The following is a 16,547-nucleotide window of genomic DNA, read 5'->3' as shown; positions in this document are numbered from 1 at the left end:
AATTAAAATATGTCTGCCTTTTTACTTATAAGGCACTAACCAGTGACTATACATCAGATTATTTTTTCAAAGGGTATGTAATATTAATGGACCAAAGCTTTTTCCCACCCATAGAATGGGTCCATGAGAATGGAGGGGAATGACTTCACTTTGTAATTATTTTGCCGAGCCCTCAGGTCAAACCTTCTGATTCACAGCCAGAGCCTTGATATGAAATAAGATTTCATATCAAGAAAAAACAGAAAGGGACCTTCTGCTTTCCCTCAGTTAGCATCACACAACTGAATCTCCAAAAAAGGATTTCTCTAGCGTCTCAAACTCTGATGAACTCTCCAGGAATCCTTAATCGATGGAGCATTCGGGTATGAAAGTGATTTCTCAAAATGTGTTCCTTACCCCGTTTTTGATTCTTTCTGAGCGTACGCAAGGGCTCGTACACGACAAACGGGCGGTTAGAGCTGTATCATTATGTCGATCAATCCCTCGCAGTTGATGCAATTTTACCTGGAACACACGTTTCATCCGAAGGTCCGCAGTCTGTCCCAGAGCCCGCATTTCAACACACACTGTTATTTTGAACAAACTGCGAGCTCCACAGGCAATCTACATCTTGCTGTGGTGTAAATTTGCTGTGGGAATAGAAATGAGCCAACTGTCTGTGCGGTTGGGGTTTTTTTCTTTAAAAACCAACTCCTACCAAGCAGTGTGCCATACCAATGAGCGAAAATACTTGCTTGTAGAGTAAGAGGGACTCAGGTTATAAAATAGGAAAGGTATTACTGCTGTCAGGCATCGGGGACTAATACAACTCACCTCCTTGTCGCCTCTATCAGCACTGACATCTGGGCCGGTAATCATACTTTAAATGGAATCCCCATAATGATAGTTTTGTGGATTTATCATTTGGTCTAAATACATCTGCAATAGATTACTTTTTCTTCTTCAGGTCCAATTTTCCATCACACGTTGCAATCACATCTGTGAAACCGTGGAAGCAGAAAGAGCTGTCCGTGTTTCCAAAATACTGACTTACAAGGGGGAAAACAACCTAAAGCCCAAAAAGATGACTTGAACGATCAGTTGTCTTCATTTAAAAGTCCGTTGAAAGCAGCGTCGTTAACAATGAGGTGCAATTTAGAGCAGTCTGGTGTCTCAACGTTTCCCCGGAGGATGATTTCTACTGGGTGATGTCAGGTCCTCTGGGAAATGACAGCAGTTGAGAATGCCATATTAACAATTGTTCCTTTTCCCTCAATGTAGGATTAGCATCAACTGCAGATCCACAGGTAGATCTTTATAAACTAGGAAATGACTTAAAGAGAAACTATTGTATATTTGTTGGGACGCTGAGACTCGCTGAAACTGTGGGATGGAAGAAAGTCAAGTCTGATTGTATCGGTCCATCTTATTTCTTGATCCAGGATTTGATTCAAGGCAAAAAAAGCTGGTGCTGAAGATGCAGGAGCACTATTCTCAGGCTAACCTGTAAGCAAAGGTAATGTAAGCAGACCTTCTGATTAGAGTCTGCGTGTTCATCCAAACAGACACATGAATTAATGAAGGGGCTTCATGTGTTTCACTGCACACTACAGGAGCGTGGAGGGAGGGGCAGAGAGGGACACCCCAGGCACAACATTGCAAAAGTGGGTTTGGACAGCCTGCAATACGATCCCTTCCATCTCACACTTCGAGTATGCCCCACTGGCTCTGACCCGTGTCTGCTTTCTTCCACTGTTGTCAGACCTACAAGTACACACATTTGACACAAGTCAACACCAGCAGAGACACCCTCACACTGGCATTCTGTTAAAATGAAAGGAGGCGGGCCTGTATATTCTTCTCTGGACTCTCCCGACCGCAAAGACCGCCATTATTCAGATGCAAAACCTTTGTCTTTTTTTGAATGAAATGGTATTGATTTCTGTTAAACACCCTGTGTAATTTCAGCTCTTGTATTCACAGCTTCATTAATCTGTGGCTGAATCCATCTCAGCCTTCCTCGCGATCACGCGGTGCCTCAATACTCTTCATTAATTGAACCTTTTTTTTTTTTTCCAGGAAATATTCAGTCTGCACGTGAGCCGGGTCAAGCAGGACCACACAGCCAGGGATTGTGATTCTAATCATGTGGAGGACAGCATACGGCCAGGCTTTTAATTGGCTCATATACACATGTTCGGCTGATTGCATCCCACATGTACCGGTTTTCATAAGATGGATAACACACTCCCCATGGTCTGCAGAAGTGTAGGGGCAAGCCAACTGGTAGTGCACTTGAGATACCTTGACAGTAATTTTACCATGTACATCTGAGCCTTTATATGGGCTTCATTGGGCCGGGCCTATATCGAAAACATTAATATGCACTAGAAATGACTAAGAAGAGAAGGAGAGGGTTGATGTAGTGAGATAGATGCCCCTTAAATCTGTCTTCAATTAGTCCCTACTAGCTTACATCTTCCAGTTGAATTCTGATTAGCTAATTTGGCCAGAGAGCACTTGGTCTCTTAAGTGCAACCTCGCTTCTTTTGAGTATTAAAAACCTTTGATCAGCATCCCTTATTACCTATAAAAGCCAACATGATTACGTTTTGTGTTGCATCAGCTCCTCATCCGCAGCACTTTTACACTCGGCATATGGAAGATCACAGGCTCCAGTAAGGTCCAAAAAATGTATTCAGTTAAGAAGAGCAATTGACAGAAGAGATATGTTAATGTCACCCATATCTCCCCTGTGTGCCTTTGAACACATGGCCTGACTTCTATCTCTGTAGCTAGCTACTTCCCTCTTGTGGCCAAATGGAACACAGAACATGTGTTTGGCATGTTTGCTTCTCTGCTTCCTGCAAGTTTTTTTTTTATTTTTTGCATCAAGGAGACAGAGATCAGAAATGTGTAAAACACAACAGTGTGCTAACACTCCTCCATATGCCCATCCCCCACTCCTTCTGCTCTTCAGAAAGTGGATCACCAGGGAAGCTAACCCCCCCTGCCCATTAACATATAGACTCTTTATTTAAATCCCATTCACTTTTCCATTCATTTAGAAGAGTGATGCCAGCAGGTTACAGTGATGGCATTGCGTGAAGCCCTGATTGAGCCTCAATTTGATCATTTTATCAGATTGTGAGGTAAACAGTACCATGATGGATAAGATCTCATTACAACAGGAAAGTGAGAGTTTAATTTCCTGTACATGTTCCATCTTTATTAATGTCAAAGGCAGCAAGTCGTCAATTGGATTACAGGTCTTGATACTCTGGCTAGGCACAGTATTTGACACAAATGAGGCCAGTGAGCTAGCTTAAAGGAATTACATCTGACATACTTTCCAATTTATTGTGGCATAAATACATGTTATGGTACAGAATGTTTTAGAACCAATGAGTGTAAAAACATGCTGGAAACAATACAGTATAATGAATGCGCACAAAACAGTAGGAGGCTGCCTATCAAGAGAGAAACTACAGCACAAGACAATGGTCATCACAAACTGACACTACCTGTCCAAAGACAAGGAAAACAAACTTCAATAATAAAGCTGTCAACACCCCAGCTTGAATACCCAGGAGCAATGACCGTCTTAACTCTCATCCCCTGGTGATAGCCATCATCATGGACCCTCTCCTGAGAGACAGCATCTCATCTATCAATCAGCCACACGCATACCCACACACGGGCTCACTGCCCCCTCACCACATCATCTCTATTTGTCCCATTATATCCTTAACACGGTCTAAAAAACCTCTGCTAAAGGGAAAACTGTGGAGGTTTGGCGCCGGTCAAGACAGTGTGTGCAGAGGTGCGTGTGGTCAGCAGGTTCTTTGCTATTGCCCATCTATGGTGCTAAGACACCGCCATAACGCTGTTTACTTGTTTTTCCCGCTTTAATCCTCAGTTGAAGTTTGCCGTGCAGCGTGCAGATTTACCCGTGTTACCCAAAACCCTCAGGGAACCGAAGCATCCTGGCGTGAGCCCGGAAATGAGAAAGAGGCAGCAGTGTAGATGTACCTGATCATTACCATTCTAAATTTATATTGATTGTTGAAGCTTAAGACCTAAATGCGAGTTATTCCCCAGGCACAGTGTGTGTTTGTGTGATTTGTGGGGCTTGGACGGAGGCTAATCCACAGGAACCGCAAAATGTGTGCAGTGCGTGTGGCCACAGATATGGCAGCACACGTTATATACTGGCAGGTTATCTTTGCACGCTGCTTAAAATAAATAAGAACAACAGGAACACCTAATCATTACAATTTAATGCATCAGTCTCTTCAGGGACATCAATCTGTTTAGTTAGATAGTTTTACCTACTGTTGTGTAAATGAGGCAAAAATCAAACTAAAAGTAATTGGCAAGACAATACCTATCAAGCAACGGTGTTGCAGGTGGTGGACGCTGACTGTTTCACTCATCTTTTCTGACCCATTCTTGGCTACTTGTCCAACTTTACAGAGTCCTCAGTAGCATGCGATGGTACCTGTAGCCCATATGAGTGGCTCAGGCAGTGCATCTTGCCCAGGCTTATGAGTAGTCTTAAGGAAAGTCACAGGAGCTGGATCAGTGGGCATTATATAACCAAGCTATTTTCACAGTTCGCGAATGTGATTTAGTCTATCCCAGCAGGACCTTTGATGCACAGCTCTTGGATTTCACCTTACATGCAGTCCTGTTGTGGCGGGTTGCACAGGGATGGTGAAGTGCTGATACAGAGGGCAGGACGTGGATGAAGAATTGGAGTTGTCAAGAGGTTTCTAGTTTCTCCTGCCGTTGCACCGTGGGACAAAGTTGTGTGTTTGTGAGGCGTCTCCATCTCTAGGCAGCTTCCATCACTCACATGCATATGTGCTTGCCCTTGACATTATCATCAGCAGATTTGCACGAGGAGCCCCGAGGTAAGGTTGAAATACTGCTGAGGCTTTTGAGGCACTTTAGAGAGCGTCTAAGGGCTAAATACACACCAGGAGACAGACAGAGGAAGGGGAGAAAGCTCAGTAACTGAACCTAACAGAGCACGCCTCAGGGGACAGCAGTAATTAAACAGTGATTAAATTAAGGGGCAATGCGGGCAAAATCTAGACTGATTGACACTCTGCTGGCTTCTCTTTCCTCTCCTCCCTCTCTCTCTCTATCAAACCAGATCTCTGCTGCTCTTTGGGTTCAACTCTGTGACAGAGCGCCGCCTTTTCACCGACCTCCAATTACTCACCCATGCTGCATTTCTGATGCAATATGGGCCACACAAGAAAAATATCTGCACAAAGAGCACCTTTTGTCAATTATTAGTTGGCTCCAGGACTGTAACACTGGTGCATACTCCCGTACTGTTATTGTTTGTCTCAGAAAAACTACTCTTGCTCTCGAATTGCACCGGTCCTAAAGATAAACTCACAACAGCACAATCACGTGGAGCGATCTGTGATTTACAAAACTGCACTCGTATTGAGTTTCTCCTCCTTTTCAAAACTGTGGTTGAGCTTTCAAAGCGCCTTATCAAATACTCTCCTGCGGTGGGGAAATACAATAAATTATCTGTGATGCCTCCTTATACCCAGGGTAAATAGACAGACATAAGAGCTGAGCAACAGCAATAAAACCAGCTTTAACAAAACAATCAGAAAAACCACGGCGGCGAAATTGCCTTCCTCCAAATCGGAAATTCTCCACGCGTTCCAGGCTCACCCCGCTCACCACTGTGCCCCCGGTCCTCAGCTCCCCGTATAGATTTTCATGAACCGGGTCTTGCGTTCATGAAAATATGAGGGTCCTTAAACAATCTGTTAAGTCTCCCGATGGTGAATAAGGTCTTTCCGGTGTGTAATACAAATTCAAATGGCTGTATGGAGATGGATTATGGCGCAGATAAAGAACAGGGGCCCACTTTAGAGGATGAGTTCAAGCTGACAGGTATTGATTAAGTGCTCAATGAGAACACGCCTATGAAAGGCCAGGCAGCATACGGCTCATGAAAGAATCATATACCTCAAATGCTATACGCTTCTGCAAACATGCAGACTTGGGAATGATGCGCAAGCTTGTCATACCACAGGCCAAACAGTTGACAACCTGCTTGCCCGTGTGGGTAAAGTCATTAAAAAAATATATCAAACTTTTTATTTTGAAAGCCTATTAATACCTATATCCTCCTGTTAAGAAGTGAAGAAAGATGTGTTCTTTTGCAAGATGCCCCCCCGCCCCCAACCCCGCTGAGACCAGCATAATCACATATGCCAGCGTGCATTATTCTTTTATATGACACCGCACACTCCCTTACTCACACTGGCGATGTATGGGAAAGTGGCAGGATGTTCTTTAAAACAACACATGGACTTTCTGGGTAAAACAGCAACACGTAACCATTTCAAGCGTAAAATGTGCAGTTGTCGAAATGCACGAGGATGCCATCCGCACTCTGTCTGATCCTCCTCATCATTCCCGGCAGTTGGCAAGCAGCCGCCTCTCTACCTCCTCTCTGCACCATAAACAAATGTTTGAACTTGGAGAAAGAGGGCACGTAGTCATACTAAACATAAAGCGTTCACCGTGGGAGGAGGGAGAGGGAAGAGAACCTGGAAAATGAATGAGCTGAATAAACAAGCAAGATAAAGGCAGCGGAAAGAAAAATACAAGAAAGCGTGTGCGGACCAGCGGGGAGGGTGTTCTGAACGGACCACCGCCTCACAGGGTATCTCAAGTTATCTGAGGGAAACCGTCTCTCCCTGCCAGTCGCACTCTGATGGAAAGTAGGCAATAAATGCTTCCATAAGCCATCGTAAATATGCAGCTTTCTGCTCCACACACACAGCTCAGACCTGGGTACGAGCTCATTATCCGTCATCGGCACTGGCGGATTCGCACGCTAAGTTAAGGACAGGGATCGCTTAAAAGCCCCTTAACTTCAACAGCGGTTGGATTTGCGGCTCACTTCTGGGACCAGGATGCATGGTGGTCAAACTGTAATATTTTTCTCTTAAAGAATGATTTGTGTCAAAAAGTGTATACCCAAGCCTGACATTTGAGGTTTGGTTAAATGTTAGATGCACTCAAACAACCCGTAATTGTTCAATGAGCTGAAAAACTTTCAGCCTGGAACCACAGAAATTAGCTATGCATGGGTAATGTTTTTTCCACCATGTATAAAAACTATATTTAGTTTAAATGCAGATTATATGAATAATCGAATGGCTTGGAGACGTCTCCTGTTCAGTCATATATGTCAAAAACGTAGGCATTAGGGTCTTATCGCCCAAATACTTTCAATATACAATTTGCGATCTATGAATAGCATTGACAAAAGACACATTTGACTTGATTACCTCTTGACATTTCTCTCCATGAATGACAGCAGTGGTAGATAAAGCAATCACAGCACTGACACAGTGTAAGTATATAAATATCTTTATTTATTCTGCCCTCCAGATAAAGATATAAAGGCACATTAACGCATGAATGACCATGGTTAGTAGTTCCCAGCCTACCTGCCCATCTGTGGAGGCTGACAGTACAGCAGCGTGCCCTTCATTATCGCTGGGTAATGCTCATCACAACAGCCGTGGCTTTTCTCCATAAAAAGACCCCAAGTCTCACTCACAATGAGGAAAAAGGCGAGATAAGGTGCCGGAGACCATTTCTCTTGACATTCATGACGGCAACTCATCAGTCATGCTGTCAAAGGCTCTGGTCTGGGCTAGTTTGGGATTTATGAGAAATAATGATGGCTTGAAAATAGCCAGTGAGGGCTTGTCTTTTACCTTTGGTTTGGGAGTGCTGTGAATTGAGGCACGCTCTGCATAAAACCCAATTTCTTTTGTCAGTGACCCTTGCACTGCTTTTGCATTCAATCTCAGCATGTTTGGGAGGGTTTGGCTGAGCCTGTTTGAGTGGCCGCTGACATTTCTGCCTCACGTGATGAGATAAGTTTATTTAAAAAGAAGGCTGCATCTCCGTGAGTGTCAAGGCTGCCGACCATTCACTGCGTGTCATTCAAACGATGGTCGGCGCAGCTCTGTTGTTAATTGTGTTTAAATGCACACTCAAAAGAGAAAAAACGCCAACTGTCCTCCTGTCCTCACCTGGATCCTGTATAAAAAGGGGACAGCAAGAGGACTGTAATAGAATCTGTCAAATACTCACTTCACACCGGTGACAAGCAGTGACAGATGCTCCCATCGCAATTCTCTTTGTAAACATGCAGGGACACATCGCAGGGACCCGTCTCCGGTCTCAAAAACCAAAAGAAAATGATTCAGTCCAAAGTCATTTGAAAGTGGATTTCAATTCCAATGCAAGGGCGACACGTCTGAATGTTAGCACAACTGTACAACTAAAGATTATAGTCAGGAGGACTTCTAATGGGCTCCCGATGGGACCGCGCTACAGGGATGTCCTCCAGCACCAAATTATTAGTCAATTTCAGATTATGAAGTTAATTAATTACTATTCTTAATATATCTTAGCAGAAGTTCCTTGAGCTATAGCCTAACTACCTAAACTCAGCAAATGAAATGTTCCACATATATTAAATATATTAATGGAATTCTAGATTGGTTGTACCTGAAGTTCACCTTTTTAGAATTATAAAGGCAAATCAAAGCAGCCAAGCCAGTTTAACATTGCTTGTGACCAAAGCGTTGTGAAATTAGGGGACAAGAGTCTTTGGGGTATTTTTCCCCCACATTCAAGTGTGGATAAGACCTCTCCAGGCTCGAGGGTGCTTGGATCTGTGGCAGAAATTAAGCTCAGAGAATTGTGGGTTATGGGATGGTGGATTGACAGTAACATTAGCCCCTCGGCACCTCTGCTGGAGCACGCCGCCAACGTGCAAAATGAATGGTAAATTAAGTCTTCTTAATAGTAGGAAGGGATGTGGAGATGTGGAGTCTGGTTGGTTGGAACTACTTGGACCTTGCGAGAGAAAGATAAAAAGGGCGGCGCTTTTAGCTGGATAAAATCAAGTGGCTATGGAGTGTTTTGGTTAATAGGCCTGCTCAACTTCACGCCATCATATTTATACCAATTGGGGAAGAGCTCATTCAGGCTCTTCAGACAAGTTCACACGTCGTACTCTGCCCTTTGCTATTCATCTCAACGCATTCATGAAAGTCACTATAGTATTAGTGGGAAAAGAGTTCACAGCAAAGAGTTCTCAGCATGATGGAGTAAACATTTGTAGCAGCTGGCTTTTGCTGTGGCTGTTGTTTGTTTTTCCCCACCTTCTTTCGAGGTTCAGTGACATCTCATTGTTGTTCCACAAAGCCTAACCTTAATGTAGATAAAGCCAAGTCGGCAAATCTTTGCAAAAGCAACATGCATGGACGCGCACACTTTTAAGAGTAGGGAGGTACACAGAGGGAGCAAGGCGTTTTCAATGCATTTAGATGAGACCTTTAACAAAGGTCCCTAATGCAGATATCAATGAACCAGGGGCCCAGGCTATCGAAGCGAAATTGGCTGACGGAGGGATGTCACCCCTGCGCATGAAAAATGATGGATCCCATTTGTAAACTTCTCCTCTGTCCCCCTGCCCTCTACCTCCGCTGCCACTGGTTATTCAGCAAGATAGAAATCCCACAACCGCTCAAAAATAACAAGAGGTTCGGTAAAATTGGCACTCTGCCGGGCCATTTCATCGGACCGCGCGGGGACCCACAGAGGCTCTGTGGGATTTCAGTGATGACAGGCTTGATTATTATAAGGGACTTTGTTTTTCCATCTACCTTTCAGTTCATCTCCACGGACATCAACAAGATGAAATCAATATCTGCGAATCTTGAAAAATAGATATACACTTCTAAAACATTAGCTTTTGCATGTTGGACGGACAATATCCTGTTTCTTGCCGTTGTTATGCTTGGTTGGCCTGGCAAAGGCACTCATCGTGAAGGGATGGAGCAGATAAATAGAAAGATCCCCTCCAATACGAACAAAGAAGCAGTCAAGAGCACCAGTTTGGGTTTATCTTAGCTCGTGGTGGTGGTGAATGAAAAAAACCTACAGCAAATATTTCGACAAATAACAACTTTTTAGAATAACCCTCATTAGAGGTTAATGTTTGTTTTAACTGAGCTGGTCCTGCAGGAATAAAGCTCTGCATATCAAATATAAGCAACATTATATGCATAGTAAGCATATCAAAGGAGAGGTAAAAGACATAATCACTAACCTTTTTCTTAATCATTGTGGCTTTTGCGTTAAGACAAAGACGCAGAGGTGATTGTGGGCCAACAAGCATCTCTGTTGGGAAAAATGGAAACTTCCTCATTGATGACGGCTGACTGCTGACATTGTGGTTTCAGTGGCAGAGTGACTTTGGGATGGCTTGTGGTCTGCCGCTGTTCAAAGCTGTGCCTTGAGGGTAAGGGGTAAATTTGCCAAGTTAATCACATAATGAGGCCAATTAAACATAGAGGAGCCCAGGTGAAAAGGGAGCTGCCGCAGAGCCTCCGATAAATGAGGCCCGGATGATTTTCCTCTCTGGATGGATCGGACAACCTAGTTTCAGCCCCCTTCCAATCAATTCATCGGAAATGTAAAAACCTATGTTACCAATTTTTCAAGTGTAAAAATGTGGGTTTAATGTAAATTGGTGTGGTAAAAGTGTTGCTCAATTTTCAACAGTGAATCACTGCAAAAAAATACTGCCGGTTATCTAGTCAGCCCCATTTTCACAGGCCTTTAATCAAAAAGCGACATGAACTACACTCCACCTATTTAGCCTTACCTTATCTCAACGCTGGTGACTTTACACCTGTTCATCCCAAAAATCATTTCAGTGTTTTTCTTCATTAATCCAGATAGTAAGAGCGTGGACGCGGTGATGGTGGGAGTATCTGGGTGTTTAAGTGCTCTTTGGGGGTCTGTAGGAGGAGGGGGGATGATAAATCACTCCAGCAGCAATTAGACTTCCAAGTGCTTCCTGCCTCCATGTACCTCCTGGCACAGCGGGCCTGGGGTCAACAATGGTGAGGCGTACACACGGAACTCAACTGAAACGGTGTATCCCTGTGCCTTCCTCTTAAGAGTGTCACCCTCCTCTCAGCCATTTCTGGTGCACACACAGTTCAGAAGGATTGCAACATTATGGTGTGTTGTATTATCACATCTCTGTTATGTGGTTTCCCCCCTCCCACTCAGCACGGAGCCAAAAGCCCGTGGCTGTGGAGGCTAATTTCGAAAGGCAGAACTTCAGCCGAGGAGAGAAAATGCTGCTAGCTCGCTACAGGGCAACCACAAATGGAAATCTGTAGCGCTGTCAAACACAACACAAAGTAATAAGGTACAGCGGAATGAGCAGCATGTTAAAACCTGGAAATACGGAGCGAGACGCTGAAGATGATGAGAGAGTATTTCATCAGCATCTGTAAAAAGGCCGGCCGCCCTGCCCATCACGAGCAACTAAGGCCGACGTGGAAGATTTGGACCAGGGAAATTAAGGCCGGCACAGTTTACCCGCTCATATTGTGATGATTTGTTAATAAAATCCAAACCGACAGACTAGATGTGAGTCAGTGGCCAAAACGCGCCGGTGATTTAGACTTAATCCGTCATTATCCTGCCTTTGAAGTGACCTCGCGGTGTACGTTCCCACTGTGACCCAGAAGCACACTCGCAGCTTCTTCATTAGCCAGGATGAAATAGAGCCACAGAACACTTTGATGTCCCATCTTGTCCACACACTCACATACACACGATACCTTCACACTCACACATTACTGTTATCCTTATCATTCTCTTTGCTGGGGCATGGAAAAACATTATGGTTTTTAATCAATTATGGCTCCCACCTTTGGGGCAGCACATTCATTACATATGATAGGAGCAGCAAAGGGACAATATTCCAATTGCATGCCGAGATAGAAATGAAAGAAATTGTATGGTTAGAGGCTAGACAAAGACTGCAATTTCATACTGCAGGACATCCTTGACTGGATTTACATATGTGTGCGCAGAAGGCTTATACCACATGCAATTTCACCGATATAATTTATGTACACTGCGTGATTTATCGTCCTTATATCGTAGCAGGAATCAAGCTCAGATCTCCTGAAGAGGCCTGTACATGGTGCCGGCAAATTATGGGCATTGTAAAAGTTTATTGCGGTAATGAAATGGAAAGAATCATTTGAAAATGCACATGTTACCATAATGCTAAACGGTATCCAATCAGAGGGAGATATCATTAGGAGGCAAACACGTGTCGAACATAAATCCAGAGGACATTTTGTTTACATCTCTGCAGTTCCGTTGCACAGATGTTGACAGGAACTGTGATATTGGAGTTTTAAATACAGTATGCAGTGGAAATTGTACATATATTGTACAAGGTTATGATGGATGAAGAATATGATGCAACCGTTGTTTTAAAACATTCCCTGAATTTTGCCAGAAAAGGCAGAAATTATCAAGTAGAATTATGGTTTGGCACTAATTTATTACGTCACAGCCTATTTGAAAGGCGCATGCGTCATCTAAAGCTTTTGTTTTTTACAAATTTGATGGGTTCTTTGGAGATTTTTCTTGCTTTGTGTACAGTTCCTCTATACTCTTGTACACAGCTTGCTTAGAACTAGGCCTATGTTTTAATGATATGCTGCTAATTAATAGTTTAAAATCATCTCAATCCATCTATAATTTAATAATAACAAAATAAATTATCCATGTAAATTAATGTATATCCAAGCAGTTCTACAAAAGAAGTGCGATCCCTTCGGAAACGGTCCATCTGTCTCCTTGGCAGGCAGACTGCTGCGGCCTATACTTCACAAAAGAAGAAGAAAGCGTGAGCACCTGTGCGCTTCACATCACAACACTCAACCTTTGCCGCCCGCCGTAAAAGCCACATCCTTGCCCCAGGCGGTGGCCCGTCGAGAAGGAGGAGAAGAAGAAGAAGAAGAATTTTAATGTTCCCATAAGAAGAAATTCAGCTTTTACATGCTCTGGGGGGTGTTGTTTGTTTGTTTGTTTCTATAAACAAATGAAGTTTTGAACTTACAAATGAATGGGAGATAAAGCGAGAGCCGGGTACAAAGAACAACACTAACAGAGCCATCTGCCTGAGAACACACATCCATCTTACCGAGGACAACCTGCCTCAGACAAGATGGGGAATGAAAAAATGTTTGTGTAACAGTGAAAGTAAAATAAATAAAAAGCAGATCACAGCGTGAGATAGCGCCACAATAATCTGGACTTGCAGCATCAACAAATGAATACATTACAGAAACACCAAACACACACACGCTAAATGAAGTGTTACTGTTAAATGGACTGTGTTTCTATGGCGCTTTCCTGCTCAGCCTTGGGGACGACCTTCTCGTTAGGAGCAATGATCACCAACCCGCATTCAGATGCCAGCCATTCAGGAGCCAGTTGCTCAAGGTCGCTTCCTGACAAGTAGATGGCTGAGATCAAACCAACAACCTTTGTATCACTACAGCTGTCCTCTGTCCAAGGTGACCCTCCAAAGCTTCTGACAGTGGACACAGAGGGTATGTTGATACTTCTGCCCGGGATCAACTATTTACTGGAAATATTCCTTTCATACGCAGAAAATAGGACTATTTTAATCACTGGATTCTTATAGTGAATAATTTATAGGGTCCAAACTGCCAGTAATGCAGCAGTAACCCAGCAGCAATGTATTTGGTTGGCTGAAAACAGGCCAGAAGACAGACCACCTCACACTCTTGGTGTAGTCTCATAACCACAGAAGCACCTGTTACTTTTAAAAGCATGATGAAAATATTAGCACAGATTTAATATTGAATTTCAAGACACACACAGTTCGATACACACCTCTGTCAAACAGGGCATTAGGGAAGTAAATGCAGTTAGTGGTTCCACCATCTTTGCATCATAACCAGCTGGATAGAAGTGCAGTCAGCAATCTGGGACGGTGATGTAATTAAAGATTTGTTTTATTTTTAGACCGTTTTCTCATCACTTTAATCAGTATATATGGTCCCAGTGATACAGCGCTCTTATCCGCTCACTGTCTGACACTGCATTACCTTATCACGCTGAGAGCTTTTAGCTGTGTTTCCAGTCATTACCTTCATACACTGGGCAGCTAGCAGCCCGGATCAGAGCGAGGGATAGTGGCTGAGCCTTTGCATGAAAAACATTTTTGTTCTATTTCTAGTCTGTACTCATTGGCTTTATTTATTCCTGTGACTTAAAAACTGAGAGCACTCCTGGCACTTAGAAGTATCACATCACCATCACTTCAGCGCTGCAGTATAATGACCAGATGGATATATTGTGGATAATTTCATGTGGATTTAATGACACCTTCATGCAAAAGTAGATTTTTCTTACTCTTAGAGTCACGTATTAGATGGAACATGAATCACATTGAATGACTCTTGAATGCAGTAACCCACCTGCTACCAGCAGGGAGAGCAGTGGCGCTGATCCTCAGGCTGCGTGTGCGTGTGTGTGCGCGTGTGTGTGAGAGAGAGAGAAACACTGACATTTGGTGTACAGGTACAGTGTTTGCTTAAAACATCAAGATAGTAAAAACTAAATCTACTTACAATTCAAGCAGGTTCCCACACAGAGCAATCTGACCACTGGTAACACTGGAGCCAGTGACAACAGCAGCACACAGGAAGCACATTAACAGAAGCGGTGCCGTTCCAACACAGGACAGGAAGTAAACTGGAGAACTAAACCAGGGGGAATCAGTCATCCCCAGAGCCTGACAACGGCAGAAGGACCCAGCGTAAACATGAGAAGAATAATATGAGAAAACATGTCAAATCAGACCACAACAAATACATGTAAACAGAGCAGCATATGGATCTCCATAACTTCATATAAATTTCCTAAAAAATTACATTTTACACAAAATTGAATGTTGAATGTCGCAGCTCATAAAGATCAAATATTAAAGCATTAATAAGGCAGAGATTTTTTTTAAAAAAAACAATGTTGTGAGTGATTTATTCTGGCATTGGAGGAGGAATTAAATAATTAAAAAGTGGCAAATAATGGAGTTCGTGAGGTCCTGTCCCAGAATGGCGCCCCTCTGGCCAGAGCCAGACTGATTAGCCACCATCAGGACATGGACCTGGATGCCACTCTGCAGCTAAGTACACAGAATTAGTATTCCCACCACTTCCAGACAGCTTTGTGAATCAAACCCTGCAACACTTAAGCTTTAATCCTCTTTTTTGAAAGCAAAACAGCCAATTTAACATCACATTAAGACCAGTTGTTCAGCCGCACGCTGAAGCCTTAGAGCTGGCCACAGAACCCACAGCACGCAGCGGCCGACGCATTATCGACACACAGCTGCACTCTGACCCTCCACTACAGGAGACTTCTACACCAAACAAGCCCTGGATACCTTAGCGTCCTCCCATTGACATGGATCAATAATTTACATATTTGTGGTGGCTACCAGAAAGCGGCCTAAGTGCGCTTTGCGAGCGCCAGACTCACATGCATTTTACAGGAGGGCAGCGGGAGGAGCCCGGCTATTAGCCCGCATTTGATCCTGCAGTAAGGACATGCTAACTTTGCGCCCAGTGGCTGTGGGTCAGCAGTTCTGATTGTCAGCCTTGCGCTTTTATTGAAGAATTTATCGTGGGTGCTGGTCCTATATTTGAAGCAACACGCTGGAAGCCTGTTTTATTCATCGGACGACACAAAACTGAGGTCAAGCCTTAAACCTTTCTGCATAGAGTGCATTTTCAACTGAACATAACGATACTCCGTTAGGGTCCGCGCTTATACTGTGTCGCTCTGTGCAGGGGGGGATCTAGTTTACCATTCCTTGTTTAGTCGGCCGCTCTGGACTCTTTCCTTGAAGTGGCTCGCGTGAAGTATAAAGTGAAGCACTGCTTCACTCTGTGTAATCTGAAGCGCTCTGGTTTGCTGCAGCGGGTAACATCACTCGCCGCTCCCTCCAGTCCCTCCCACACCTCCCACCTCCCCCGTGTCGTGCAGAAATATTAAAGACGTGCCCCGGGGTCAGCGGCAATAGCCTTCGCTCTACCATCACGGCGCCCTTGTGTTCTTCATAGCCACCGCTGCGAGAGGGAGTGATTCATTCTTCTGATCCACTCCATTAAGGTATTAGTTGATTCCAGTGGATTTAATCAGCATAGTAATTCCTCTCCATGGGAAGATAAGTCTCTCTCAAGAGCAGTTATGCCATCCACTATGCCTGCTGATTAGACACAAGGCTCCAAAATAATTCATCAGAAAACTGCAAAAAATAATTTATCAAAAGTGCTTTGCACAAAACCCGCTCAGGACCTTTGCTTCTTAATAATTAAACTCTGCAATTAGGCGTCTTACCATGCACTCAGTGTGAGGCTCCATGTAATATTCATAACCATACATAATTATGCAATATATCCACTGAAATAGGAGGCTATATATTCACGGTGGGGCTGTCAAGCGGCAAGACGTTTATATTTGGTTTATAACACAGCTTCATCTCATACAGGAGCAGCTGGCATTTTGGTGACGGAGGAGAAAGAAATGTTCTCTGGTCCGGCGTCTCCGGGGAAAGTGAAGTGAGAAGGGGAGAAAAACAA

This window comes from Takifugu flavidus, chromosome 16, assembly GCF_003711565.1.
Source record: "Takifugu flavidus isolate HTHZ2018 chromosome 16, ASM371156v2, whole genome shotgun sequence".
Lineage (NCBI taxonomy): Eukaryota > Metazoa > Chordata > Actinopteri > Tetraodontiformes > Tetraodontidae > Takifugu > Takifugu flavidus.
The sequence above is the reverse complement of the archived record's forward strand: the minus strand, read 5'-3'. Positions refer to the sequence as shown.